Source organism: Protopterus annectens, chromosome 9.part0 (assembly GCF_019279795.1).
Source record: "Protopterus annectens isolate FY-2018-M chromosome 9.part0, PAN1.0, whole genome shotgun sequence".
NCBI classification, from domain to species: domain Eukaryota; kingdom Metazoa; phylum Chordata; order Ceratodontiformes; family Protopteridae; genus Protopterus; species Protopterus annectens.
In genome coordinates, this window is record NC_056743.1 from 754,492,540 (window position 1) to 754,507,782 (window position 15,243).

Genomic DNA, 15,243 nt, shown 5'->3' on the forward strand with positions numbered 1-15,243 from the left:
GACCACAATACGGGGGGGTTCTTCTTTTCATCTTTATGTCTTGTTGCTGTTGTACACATGGGGGACTGTTGGTGGGGATATGCAGACACTTATGAGTGGCCTTGCTCATTTATTTCCACTTTCTGCTGTTATACTTTGCAGGGGTGTGTTTATTCTGAGTGCTCTGCTCTCAGACATGCCCCCTGCAGTCGTACACGCTCCATGTATGCCTAGGATGTTGGGCAGTGTGCCTTCATTAATATGCATGGTGCTCTGCTGTCCTGCTCCTAAACGGCCACTTCCATGCAAGACTACACTAGTCCTGCACGGGAGATTAGTAAATCCGGGGGGGAACCCTTTTGGAAGGAACTATAAAAGCAACTAGAGTAAATAAAAATCCTCAGTGCTTTCTTGCTGCCTCATCTATATGCATCTCTGAGGCTTCTCTAGAGTGGAAGTAGGCCAAGAGGCTTCCTATCAGACAGATAAGACCACTTTTTGGGACCCATCTACAGATATAAATAGTATTTTTAATATACTGTTAGAGTTTTAAAGTATTTCCTGGTAAAATAAGCATTGTGTTACTTTAAGAATACCAGCTCTTCAGACATGTCAGTAGATGCTCCTCGATTACCATTATGGTTTCTCCAGGAATTGTTTTAGAGGGGTAGACTATCACTTAGTACCCTAAGGCTAATTTTATGTTTATTTGTCCTTATCTGAGTGTTTTAGAAAGTTTCTTTCTGACTTTTATGTAAATGTTTGTGTTTACTACTTGCTTGCTTAATTTGTTACAAGATAGGGCAGCTAACTTAAGTAAATTTGTTTCTATTTTGACAGGGGACTTCTGTATGCTGCTTGTGTAACTTTATTTTGGGGTATTTTCTATACTTTTGGAGGGTTGTATGCTGTTTATGCTTACTATCGACAGCTTATCTTCTGACCAACTCCTTCAGGCATGCCTTACTGGCAATCAGGCTTTTTCCCTGACTACAACATGGATACTTACCCTGATCATGTTGGTCCTTCTTCAAATATACCTAAAAAGAAAAAAACAATTAAAACATAAGACCTTACCTTCAGTGCTGGCTATTCCTATGCCTCAGCTGACAGTGGGTGACTCTGCAGTGACCACTGCTGTTTCTGCAAACCACTCACCTGTTTCCTTGAATCCCTCGGGTGTAGCCTTGCCAGGCACTATGGACCGGGGGGGGGGGGGTGCAGACACATCCTCTACATCTATTTCAGTGCCCTTCTTGGGCATAGGAGAACCAATCAATTTGGGAGGATATTCTCAAGATGGACAGGAAAACAGACCTTTGGTTTGGATGATATGCTATCCCCTAACCATTCATCCCTTAGTGAGGGGATTCATGTTGAATGTTTGAAGGTAATTTCACTGAACAGAAAACAAATTGAAAAATGTTCACTGAAACTGCAGTCAGTGAACATTACAACTCATTTATTTTGCATTCACCAAAAATACCTTCATCAAAGTGACATGTTCCTTAGCGATGTACCAAGAAGAAAGAAACAGAAAATGAATCACTTTGAAAATAAGGAAATAGTTTCTGTTTTAAAAACAGTGTTGTTACCTTGACTAGGAGTTCATTTCATATAGGCAATTCTGGGTGATATTTGCCTTCTCCTAATAATTGTGCCTCTTCTTCTAAGGGGGGGGGGGTGCATTTTCTGATGATTCTGATGTTGACAGAGACAGAGTTATCTCAACTCAGGGTTCCATAAACCAAAACTCGAAGGTGAGCCTGAATTTGTCCTTTTGGAAGCTTTCTCTTTTTTTATTTTTTTCTGAAACTATTTCCAGACTATGGGATGTATTTTCCTGGGAACAGACAGACAGATGTTCCCCCCAGAGTGGGGCAGTTATGATTTACTTGAACAAGAAGTCCCTAATTCTGCACCCATTCCTCCTATTTTGCCAGCACTGGAGGATGCCCTAAAAGCTGCATGTAATGTCCCTTATTCTCTCATCATCAGTTCCTAAAACAGCAGCTAAACTGTATAGAGTTTCACAAGCTGATACATTTCTCTATTACCATCTTAATACCTGTCCCGCTGTGATTATGCCTATGAATCAAACAGTGAAACAGCATCTTCCCTCCTCCAACCCAGTTTCTGGGAATAAAGAGAGTAAGTGGTTGGACAAACAGACTGACAGACTTTTATTTTGATACATTAGCATTCAGAATTCTAAACTATTAGGACTATACACGGAAGTTTATTTTAAAATGCGGCAATAACTTGGGAGAATATTGTATTTATCTGACCCCTGAAAGTAGGTCTTATGTGAATCAGATTGTGTCTAACCTGCCTAAAGTTTCTAAATATGAATTAAAAAGTGTGAATAGTTGATGATATTGGTTCCATGGCCTCTGCTTCAGCTAGTGGTTTGAGGAGATTTGTTTGGGTATGTAACCAAAGCTTCTCAGATGAGTTAAAGTCAGAAATGTTGAGTTCATCACTAGACACAGAAATTTTATTTGGGCTGTTACTTCTTGTCAGGTACTCAAACAAAGAGATGACACAGGTAAATTAATGCAGGGTGTGTCTTGGATTTTTCAGATCACCAGATTCTTCTTTTCAAAACTTTCTACCCCTTTGAAAGGACAGAACAAGCAGAGAATGCAGCCTAATAACAGGCAGACAAGGGTCCAAAAAGAAATGAAAGGTGGGTAACAACCAAAAAAAAAAGGAAATTTCCCAAAAAAGGGTCAGACACCAGCTTCAGAATAACTATTAGTACCCTGCTCACCATCCTGCCTCATTCTGACCATATTTCACTTCCACTTTCTCAATACCTGACCCTCAGTGCCCATGCTTGGTGTCAGATAATTTCAGACAAATGAGTTTTGAAGGTGATTTAGGAGGGTTACAGCTGGTAATTGAGAGCTTCTTCTTCTTTTTTCTATGGGATTCCCCATTACTCTGTCAACCAAACAGAGTTACATACATAGAAATATTTCAGGTATGGGTAACAATGTCCTTCTAGCCAATCAGTATACCAAAACAGTTATTCCCATAATGTGTCCAAGTTGTTCTTACAAATATGCAAACCAGTGCTTGCTTTAATGTAATTTGGTAGTTTTTTAATGTATCAACTACTCTTTCAGAGAACCAATTATTACACTTCTCATTCCTATAGAAGTTTCTACATCGGTTGTGTGATGAATCTCTACTATGTTTTGATAACCCAAACATTCCCAGAGATAGTTGGTAGTTGTCTCTAAATGCTCTAAATACCTGAATAAGTTCCCTCTCTTTCTTGATATATATATATATATATATATATATATATATATATATATATATATATATATATATATATATATATATATATATATATATATGAGACAATGTACAATTTCATGGATGCTCTTCCCATATATCTGCTGTACTTTTCACAATTTACTCATCTTATTTTTATAAGGTTTTGATATTGTTACTCCATACTCTAATTTGGGTCTAATGTAACTTACTAACAATGATTTCATCATTTCTGATTTCAGCGCCTTTATAAATCTTTTCATACAAACTACAGATGTCCTAACTGAAATCACTGTTGCAGTATTCTTAACCAGGGAGTTATCACCACTGACATCCAGCTGAGGTAAAAAAGCTTTAACTTCCCAGGATTGAATGTCTGATGTATGACCTCAGCTCACAACCGTAGGGCTGTATAGGCAGGCATACAAGCATAATGTCTCAGACCATCTCACCGCCAGCCCAAATCCAGGTTGTGTATCTGTTAGATTGATTGTCACTTGGTCATTGGTACTTTTCCTTCGAATTATCAGCTAAGTGCACCATTGCAGAACCTTCCTTTACCTTTTTTTAAAACTGTCTTACCTTGTCTGTATTAGATGTCAGTTAGGAGTGGTAAGTGAAAGTGCAGTAGGCAAGTCCCTTAAAAAGACTTGCATTCTCATTGCCTTTTTTGCTTAGGAGCAGAAAATGACTACAAGAAATGTTCCATTTGCCAATTTTTTATACCTTGTGGTCTCATTTGACCTTGCTCAGCACTTTTTAGTGACCCAGTGTTTGAAATGCTTGGCCCACTCCAAGATAGTGGACTCCATTTCCCCAGATGTACCTCCACCCCTTAAGAAAAAAACAAAAAGGACTAGGACAGAGACTCAGTCAACTCTTTGTGATTCTGACATACCTGCTGAGGTTTTAGACTCCACTGTACATCCAACTCTACCTAGGGGAAGTGGTCTCAGGTAAACTCATAGAGGTACTTCAGGGATTTGAACCACCACTCTTGATTCAGGTATACATCACACTAAAAAAGAAACTCCAAAAAACTAGACAAATATTTTCTCTTCCTCCTCCTTCTAGTGAGAAGGAATGTATAGACTTTTCCCAGGGTCTGTTAAAGGCCATTTTGGCCCTGAAGCCTCCTTCCTTCCTTTTCTTCCCAACCCCTTTCCCCCACTCCTCAAAAGTCTGCTGTGGTTTCATGTTCCTATGAAGATGAGGAGATTTCCTCTTCTGACCATTCCCTGGCCTACTCCCCTCAAACCCATTCACCTGGCCAAGTTCCTTCTGATGCTGAGTGTGATGATGTGATGCATTATCAGCTATGCCAGGAGAAGTAGGGCAGTGGATGTATAACATATGCCAACATAGATAGCTGGAGTTTTGTAAAGAATTATATGTCATTTTTATATCAAACTGATTTGTACAGGTGCTTCTGTTTAAAATGTATTTGTAAAGCTGCTTGTGTTAAAAATGTACCAACAGGCGATCCTGCTGGTCAGAAAAAATACACATGTATGTCAGACTATATTGTAACTGTTGAAATTAATATACTGTAACAGAGGATACTGGGAGAAGAGGTTAATCTCAGTCCAGCTAACTTTGAAAAAATAGTCTAAAATTAAATTACCTGGTTTAGGCCCTAAAGATCATATCTTATAGTTCTGATCACAGCCAGAGACAAAACATCTGTGAAAACCAGGACTAGGAATCCTACTGTATTGTCCTTAGGGGTGAGCAAATTGCTACCCTGGAAGGGTGGAAGTTTTTGAAATGGTTTTATAACTTCCAGATGTTGTAGCACATCTTACCAAAGCTCTCCCATCTTACCAAAGCTCTCACATGTGTGCTAGATTCTGGTTCAGTTTCTGGTAAAGGGGTAGTGTGGGAACAAGAATTCAGATGACCAGATGTATATGATGTCATTCTGTAATCCAGCACTGAAATGATGTTTTAATATTAGATGAGACAGAAGCCTCAGGGCAGTCTGTTTTTGAAGCCTTACAAAGAAGGATCACTTACCCACTTCATCTTGCCTTGCTCTAGTAAGTGAACTAGGGAACAGTATTTCTTTAATCAGTCAGGAAAATATAGTGAGATTAGTTAAGTATTGTTCTATATCTGTGCAAACCTTTCCATCTGTGTTATTTTTAATATTTACTGTGATTGAAACTCTGGTGTTTATTATAAATAGATATTTAGTATTTTCATGTTCTTTTATTATTTATTATTAAATATATTTAAACTTTCATTGTGGCTGGTCTTTTAGAGAACATTTTAACCTTTGAGAGTACTTATATTTATTTGGTGACACTGTGGACACTCCCGAAAGCCTTGCTACATTTGTCAAACACTACCATTTGTATTAGTATTAATTTTACTCAGTATAATTGGATACCCTGGTAAGAGCCTTAGAGCAGCTGGCTTTGTAGTGTTCTGGTGGCAGTATCTACCTTATAGTCTGAGCAGAGGGGGCATAGCTGGTAAATCTGTGCCAGCCTTTCACAGGTGTGTGTGTGCGTGTGTGTGTGTGTGTGTGTGTGTGTGTGTGTGTGTGTGTGTGTGTGTGTGTGTGTGTGTGTGTGTGTGTGTGTGTGTGTGTGTGTGTGTGTGTGTGTGTGTGTGTGTGTGTGTGTGTGTGTGAAATGTGTGTGTGTGTGTGTGTGTGTGTGTGTGTGTGTGTGTGTGTGTGTGTGTGTGTGTGTGTGTGTGTGTGTGTGTGTGTGTGTGTGTGTGTGTGTGTGTGTGTGTGTCAGCTACATGGAGCAGGAGTATAGAGTACTGGTTTCACAAAGAGGGTGGTGGAGGACTTGGCTTGGAACACTCAGCTGAGGACTCAACTCTACAGCTGTGGTCAATATGAAGTCTTATTTGGGGCCTGGAAAGAGAGAGGGGAATCCAGCCCCAGGATGAGAGTGTGTTCCCTTTGTGCTGTTAAGGGAAATTGTGTTTGGTGCAGAGAGCTGCATCTGGAAATACTGTGTGTAAATATTTTTGTTCCAAATGAACATCCCTCACCGGTGGTGAGGATTGAGGCTTCTTGATTACTGGCCCAGAGAAGGGACATCACAGTGAGAACTCCACTTCACCCGACAGCGATATGGAACAATCTTCTTTTGATGAGACAATTTTAAACATAAAGCAATTTGAGTGGGAGTCTAGGGAGATCACAGAGGTCCAGAAAAGATACCATAACCTTTTTGAAATGGACAGTCCAGCTCATCCCCCTGTTCCTCCAGTTCTTGAGGCTTTCTTAGATGGTCTTCAATCCACTTCAACTGCCCCAGACTCACACCCCAAAAGGTCAGATGGATTTTATAAGTTTCCTGATAATTTTAAGTTTTTGTTTAAAAACCCTGTAGCAGACCCCTCTGCAGTGCCTCTTTCTTCTCATAAACCTTCAAAGCTCCTTCCAAATGCCAATGCCCTCCCTTCTGATAAAGATAGCAGGGCTATGGGTAGGTTAGGGAAATGTTTATACTTCCTGTACCTTGATATTCAGGGCTATTAATTACCAAGCCCAAATAACCAAGTATTTGATATCCATTCTCAGCTCCTTACACAAGGTAGTAGTGGAACCACAAGGAACTGATCCAAAGCAACAAGTGCTGACATTACTTAGTCAGGCTACGCAAGTAGCCAGACACAGCACTGAGTGTAGTTATGATGCTGTAAAGCCCTCATCCAGGGCAGCTGCAACTGGCTCTATCATCTGCAAGTATGCATGGGTGCGTAATCACCCCTTACCCAAAGACGTTAAAGCAGATCTTGTGGATTCTCCTTTAGACTGGAACCTCTTGTTTGGTCCACAAGCATCTAACCTTTTCAAAACTCTTCATAAACAGGGAAAAACCATGAAGGACTGCTGACAACTTCTGTTAACCTCTGTACCTGGGTAGCAGAGGAATTATCCAACCAAATCCACTTCCTTTGTCAGAATGGATCCTAGATCAAGTCAGAAACACAGGAAGGCTTCCAGAAGGAGAGTCCCATGAAAACCACTGAGGGGTTCACCAAATCCTTTGCCACCTAAGAAAAGGTTACCACAGACCAACTTTTTTTCTATCATAAAAAGGGCTATACCATGTCCTTACTAAGCACATTCTTAAAACCGCCAGCCTTCAAAATGCTCTCACTACACCAACTGCTGTTTTTCTTACTGCCTCAGGCTTTTCTGGTATCTTTAGATCTGAAAGATGCATATCTCAATATACCAATTCACCCCATTTGAAGGAGGTTCCTCAGGTTTTGTTCTGGGTCATTTCACTTTCAGTTTACTGCTTTGCCTTTTGGTCTGTCCACAGACCCAAGCGCTTTCATGAAGTGTCTGACACCAAAGATTGCCTTTTGTTGAATGCAGAGAATCCAAATTTTCCCTACCTAGACAATCTGTTGATTCAAGCTACCTCACTACAGATATGTCTGCTGCACCTTCAGTTCACCTTCAACCTCCTCTCACATTTGGGGTTCACAGTCATCTACAGGAAGTCCTTCCTGCAACTAACTCAGGACTTAGTTTTCCCAGGGTTCAGGCTGGATACAAGAAGGATGCAAACCTACCTGCTTTGGTAAAAGTGTAGAGCCTTGCAGACTACTTTCACAGCCTTACCTCCCTTAGCCAGTGCTAAGACAGGGAGGTCCTAAGGGTGCTGGGATCCATGGCAGCTGCTATGTCAGTACTTCATGCTTCCTCTAGCCAAACTGCATATGAGGAAACTTTAGTGGTATCTGCAAACAGTGTCACCCATTAGACACAGCGATCCCTCTATTACCTTATCTCAGAAGAGAATTCTTATGGTGGAAGGACCAGGTGACACTCAGTCCAAGACTTCCCATGATTTCTACAGCCCCAGTTCAGGAAATGCACACAGATGCCTTGGATGAAGTGTGGGGAGCCTGGACAGGGACCCACCCAGTACAGGGCAGGTAGCACCCAAAACTATTAAAGGAACACAGCAACATGAAGGAGATGAGGGCCCTCATCTAAGCTCTTCAAATGTTCTCTTATGCCTGGAAACCAAGATCCCCTACGAGTGTTCACAGGCAGCACAATTGTCATGTGGTACATAAACAAGCAAGGAAGAACCAGATCATACCAACTGTACAGATTGGCATATACAGCACCTGGGATCTTGCCACCCAGAAAAGTATGTGGCTAATAGCCACATACATCCCATCACAAGACAATGTGTTGGCGGATGCATTAAGCAGGACTTTGGAGGACCCTCATGAATGGACCTTGAACAAACAGGTTTCCTTGGACATCCTTCAGCGCTGGTGCACACCTCAGAAAACAGCAAACAGTTTCCCCTTTTCTGCACCAGGGACCTTTGCCCCTCAACCTAGAGGATAGATGCTTTCTCCTTTAAGTGGACAGGGAAATTCCTGTATGCCTTCTTAGCACTACCTCTCATTCCAAGAGTTCTTCTAAAAGGCCAAAAAGAAAATAAAGTTTTGCTGGTGACCCCCTTTTGGCCAAGACAGCACTGGTTCGCTCTCTTCTTTTTCATCTAGGGGGAATCCAGGGGAATAAGTTACAAACTACCACTTCAAACAGATCTTATCACATAGCAAAACTGGTCTCTACTACACCTCAACTTGTCATCCTGGAGCCTAATCCTGTAGATGATGGGGTTCTAATTCCTTACAGGCACCATTTCCCATAAGACCATAATTCAGGTTCTTCAAGAAGCCGTGAGACCCACCACTTGCAAATTCTATGTAATCAAGAGGAAGAGACTTTCATTTTTGGTGCCAAAGACATGGACAGGACCACAACAGATCAGAGATATATTCTACACTAAAATATCTTTGTGAGCTCATGCATATAGGTCTGGACTGGTCTATTCTTCCATCAAAGTCCACCTGTCAGCCCTCACTTCCTGTTTATCTATTAATCAACCACTTGCATCTAGATCTGAGGTGAAACTTTTCCTTAAAGGGGTCCTCCATCTTAGACAACCAAAGAAGTCCATAACCCTTCCTTGGGACCTCAAGTTTGTGCTGGAAAAGCTTACTTTACTACCTTGTGAACCAGCAGCATCAGCACATCTTAAATTCTGCACCTGGAAAACTATTCTTCTTCTGGCTCTCACTTCAGCTAGGAAAGTTTCAGAGCTTCAGGCACCCATGGCCATTCCTCCCTTTCTTATCTTTCACAAGGACAGGGTGACCTTGAGCCTAACCCTTCATTCCCAAAGTAATGAATGAGCTGTCTCTTTACTAGGCCATAATCCTTCCTACCATCTTTCCCAATCCACAGAATCAGGGAGAAAGGCTCTTACATTGTCTAGATGTTCACATACAGCTAAGATTCTATGTGGACAAAATCAAATCCATTTGAAAGTCTGAAGAACTGTTTGTCTTATTCATTATCTCAAAACTGGGTCAACAAGTATCTAAGCAAACCATTGCAAGCTGGATCTCTAAAGCCATCTTTTGCCCTCAAACTCCCGAGTTCATTTTTCCATGACAGTGGTGTCCTCTGAGAGCTTTTACAAGAGGGTGGATACTGTGGCTATACTGGAAGCTACAACCTGGTCCTCTGTACACATCTTCACTAAACATTACAGTACTGATGCCTTTTCTAGGCTTAGAGCTGCCTTCACTAGGCCACTCCTTTCTGGATTCTGGTGTAACCCTGGTGCTTATTAGCCAACCACCCTTATGTTTCTTTCAGCTTTGAAAATCACCCACTGGTTATGAATACTGCAACAGTAATTTCAGTCAAGACATAGTAAAGTTGTATAACAACTTACTGTAACAGTAGATGCCCTACTGATCACTGTTACAGTATTCCTTCCCACCCTCTTTCCCCTCTATGTTTATTAACTCTTTCCCATCTCCCATTGTTCTTATCCTATGGACAAGAACCTAGAACAAGGGAACTTCTTTGCCACTTTATACTTCTTACCCCCCTAGCTGACCAATTATTTCTCAGGGGTCTTCAGGCTGCTGGCTTGGAGATAGAGGAATTATGCTTGTATGGTCCTAGGAAGGTAAAGAGTTGATACCCTGATTGGACATTAGCAATAATCACACAGAGGTTAAGAATACTGCAACAGAGAAAATCAGGACATCTACTGCTATGGTAAGTTCTTACACAACTTTCTTTCTACAACTATTATTAACCAATTGGTTGATATGATTAGAAAAACTCAAACCTGGATTTACCCATATATCCAGGTCCTTAACTGAATCTACAGTTTCAATCACTATGTGCTGTATTAAATATTCACCTTTCAATCTATGTCTCCCAAATTTCATAAGCTTACTTTTTGATATATTTATCAGAATATGTGCCCAAAATGGTCATTTTAGTCAAATTCTTTTGCAGACTTGTCCTATCTATAACAAGTGTAATTAGTTTACCCATTTGCAACTAATCTACATACAGACTGTAAGACATCTCAGGTCATTTCCTCAAGTACTCCAACACATGTTAGAAGCTGGTGTCATTCAATATGTTCCCGCAGGACACTTAGGAAGAGATTTTTATTACAGAATGTTTCTGGCTCCAAAAAAGGAGCACTCATGAAGATTAGTTTTGGATCTCTCATTTCTCATTCTCTGAGTGAAGGTTCCAAAACTCAAGATGTTGACCTTCCTGTCAGTGGTAGCATTGCTCCCAGACCACTGGGTTGTGGTAACCTTAGATCTCAAGGATACTTACCATAACATTCCAATAGCATACAAATTCAGGTGGTTCCTATAATTTTGTGTATTTGGATCACACTATCAGTTCTCTGCATTACCCTTTGGGCTATTTACTGCAGCAATAGTGTTCACAAAGTGTCTAGCTCTAGTCATATATAGCTCATTACAGGCTACAGGGTATCCACATTTTTCCTTACTTAGATGACTTGCTTATTTGTGCAGAGTCCTTACCCAGATGCCAGGAGTTCTTAAGAAAGATTTCATCCCTCGTAACCCATGTGGAGTTTCAGATAATCGTACTGAAATACCTTCCTGATTTAGTCATATAGGATTGCTTTTCTATGATACTTTATAGACAATCTCAAGCAAAAAGAGTTTTATACCAAGCTAAGATAGAACGTTTCTCATCTGTGTCAGGATTCAGCCAGAGAATTCCTCAGGATACTAGAACTTGCTATGATCCCAGTGATACCACTTGAAAGACTGCACATGAGAAAGATTCAGCGGTTCATCAAAACATGTGGACCCAGCAATTTGCCCTCTAGAGTTTCAAATACCAGTGCTGGGCTTTGTTAAGTTAGAACTTCAGTTGTGGAGGATTCAAATGACCTTTAGTCCACGACTCCCTTTTTCTCTTCCTACCCAAAAACAATTGGACCTGACAGACTCTTCAGATTTTGTGTGGGACAGTTTACATGGGAGTAACAGTGCAAGGCCAATGGGATAATTTGGACAGATTAAAGCATATAAATGTCAAAGAAATGCTGGCTGTAATTCCAGCTATAAAAACTCATCACCTTTGGGAACCAGACCCTCTTCATGTGATTACAGACAACACTGCAGGCATCTGGTACTTAAACAAACAAGGGGGTACCAAGTCATACCCTCTGTGCTGGCTGCCAGTGAATGCTTGGGAGTTAGCTTTTTATCACTCCCTAACTCTTTAGACTTTATACATATCATCAGAGGAAAACATAGCGGCAGACAATCTATTATGGACAGACCCTCACGAGTGGTAGCTCAATTCAGAGGTGTTCCAGGAAATGGTGCAGGTGTGGAGAACACTTCAAACAGATCTGTTGACCTTCTTTTGAAACAGACAACTAGGCACATTTTGCTTGAGAAATCCTTGCAATCATGCATGGAGAACAGATGTTCCCTTTTCATGGATGTTTCTATACTCTTTTCCACCCTTTCATTGATTTCCAATGTACTTATGATTCAGAAAGATTTAACAAAAATCATTGTAGTGACTCCCTTTTGGGTCAGGCAAAATGGGTTCACTCTTCTTATGGAAGTGGTCAAGTGCAGTTACTACAGGCTTCCTCACAGACCGAATATACTCACACAGCACAAAGGGACAGTGATACACCCCAGCATCAAACAATTGCAACGGACTGCCTGGATGGTTCAGTTTTGCTACACTTAGGCACCTTTTTCATGAGGTTGTGTAGCAGGTACTAAAGGAGACAAGAAAGCCTGTTACCAGAAAATGATATATTGGCAAATGGAGAATATTTGCTAATTGGTGCATAGGCAATAGCCAGGGTCCCATTAGAGGGTCTGCACTACTGTTGTTCAAATATTTGTGAGTGTTACTATCCTCTGGCCTTTTGTATGCTTTTATCAAAGTGTAGCTTGCTGCCATTTTAGCTTATCTGCCCATGGATCCTCCTTTTTTAACTTATTTGTGATGAAAAGTTTATGAAAGTGGTGTTGCACATGAAATCCCTCACAAATAAAACCCTCCATCTTGGGATCTCAGTTTTGTGCTGGAGAAACTGACTGTCATTTTGTAAACCTGCCTCTTTGGCTCATTTGAGGTTCCTTACATGGGAAACTGGTCTGCTTCTTGCTCTGACATCTACAATATGAGTTCCTGAGCTGTAAGCTCTCATGGTGGGGGAACCCCATCTGGTTTTCCATAGAGATAGGGTCACTCTGCAGACTAACCGTTTATAACAGAAAAAAACAGAATAAACAGCAACAACTCAGGTTGTCTCAGAGTTAACTTTGAATTAAGCCATAAGTCTCCCAGTTTTCTATTTAGATCTTAAAAACCAGGGAGAAAATAGTCTTCATACCTTGGATGTGCATAAGCAACTTGGGTACTACCTAGACAGGACCAAGTCCTTCGGGAAAGTTGACCAGCCATTTATTTTCAATTATGAGATTAAGAAAGGGTAACCTGTGTTAAAACAGACTATTTTTAGGTGGTTGTCCTCTACTACTATGTTTTGTTACTCCTACCATGGCAAAACTATTCCAGGCAGTGTTATAGCCCCTACAACCAGGTCCTTATCCTCTTTGATGGCATACTGGAAAGGGATGAACTCCAGAAGTATTCTACAGGCAGCAACTTGGTTCTGTATACATTCTTTTACAAAGCACTACAAAGTGATTCCTTCTCTAGGTCCAGAGCAGACTTTGTAAGCACCACCCTCCAGGGGATCCGGAACCCTTATGATTTATTCTCCCAGGTTGGGTAACTTTTGGTAATCTACCCACAGGCTACCACTGCAGTGAGAATGATGAACATACTACACTTGTGTAAGCTGCACTTACTCATGACAGTGATGTTTGAAATCTTCACTGCTGCAGTAGCCACACCCACCTGCCATCCCTCTTGTTGTACATAGCTGGTGTGGGTTACAACTTTTATTGCTGTAGATTTTCTTGTTTTATATTTGGTTAGTATAGTTGTTGTTAGCTCAGGATGAGCTTCCTTTTTTCTCCTTTGGGTCAAGCAAATTCTTAAGATTTTTAGACACCCTGGCTGCTTTTATACTTCCCTCCAAAAGGGATTAGTCTATATGGAGCCAGAGTGACTGTGTGGAAGGAAGTTAGAACTTTGGGAAGTTGGCCGGGTGCTATATCTTTGGCAGGATACAACCTACAGACTGATTGTCTGTCATCTCTTACAAGAGCATGGGACAGATGGCATGCTGATCAGGAATACTAGAAGGTGCAGCTTTCGGTGGCTAGCTGGTACAAGAGGCTAAACATTGCTGAAATAAAAGTAGACATTTTCAGACTGCTTACATTGTACAGGCAATACCGGCCTTTGGTCAAGTGGTGCCCTAGTCAAAAGGTCTCCACAGCGCCCCCCCCCCATCACCTCCCTGTGCCTCCATCCTAGTCTACCTACACCATCCAGATTACTGGAAAAGCACCCCTGCTAGAACAGTGCCCTAGGCGTCTGCCTAGTTGGCCTATGCCTTAGGCTGGCTATGTGTACAGGTTTTAAACTACTCTTCAGAGGAGAAGTCAAATTAAAGGTGCTTCTTTGTACTGTTCTATTTGATATCTTCATCATTCTGCTTTGCTCACTTTAAACTATTTGATGATACATATTCTTTAAAACAGTAATAAATGAATCTGATGTCATGATGCAGAAAGATCCAAGGCTCTGGCTTAGATTACTTAGACTGACTAGCAATCTGAGCACTGGAGGAGTTAGTTGGACAGAGTAGGGATAAGCAGCTGATGCCACAATGTTTATTTTGGGGAAGGTAAGTAGCTGGATTTTCCATGCTGGTGATAGAGACAAGGAGATTTCACTGGAATGCACTGAGTTAGATTAGGCTCCTGTATATGCAAAGTTGTACATGCACTGTAGTTACAGGCATGGCATTGAACTCACCAGTTAGTTTTTGTGTACATGGGAACTACTGTGATGAAAGGGATATAGGCCATATGAAAATTTATACTGAAGCAGGACAACCATGTACTTCCCCTTATTAGCACCAGGGATTGCACTACACCAGTACAATTATGCAGTTCCCCTTATTAGCACCAAGGATGGCAGAACACCAGGACAACCATGCAGTTCCCTTTATTAGACCCAAAGATGACATTACACTAGGATGGCCATGCAGTTCCTCTTATTAGCTTCAAGGATGGCAGTACACCAGGACAACTATGGAGCTGCCCTTATTAGTGCCAAAAATCTCACTACTACAGGAAAATCATGCAGTTCCCCTTAATAGCATCAAGGATTGCAGTACACCAGGACAAAAATGCAGTTCCCCTTATTAGCTTCAAAGATGACACTACACCATGATGACAGCTGTGCAGTTTCCCTTATTAGCGTCAAGGATGGCACTACACCAGGAAAGCAACATATTTCCCCTTATTAGCACCAAGAATGGCACTACACCAGGTCAAAAATGCAGTTTCCCTTATTATCACCAATGATGGCACTACACGAGGATAACCATGCAGCTGTCCTTATTAACACCAAGGATTGTAGTACACCAGGAAAGCCATGTATTTCCCTTTATTAACAACAAGAATGGCACTACACCAGGACAACCATGCAGTTCCCTT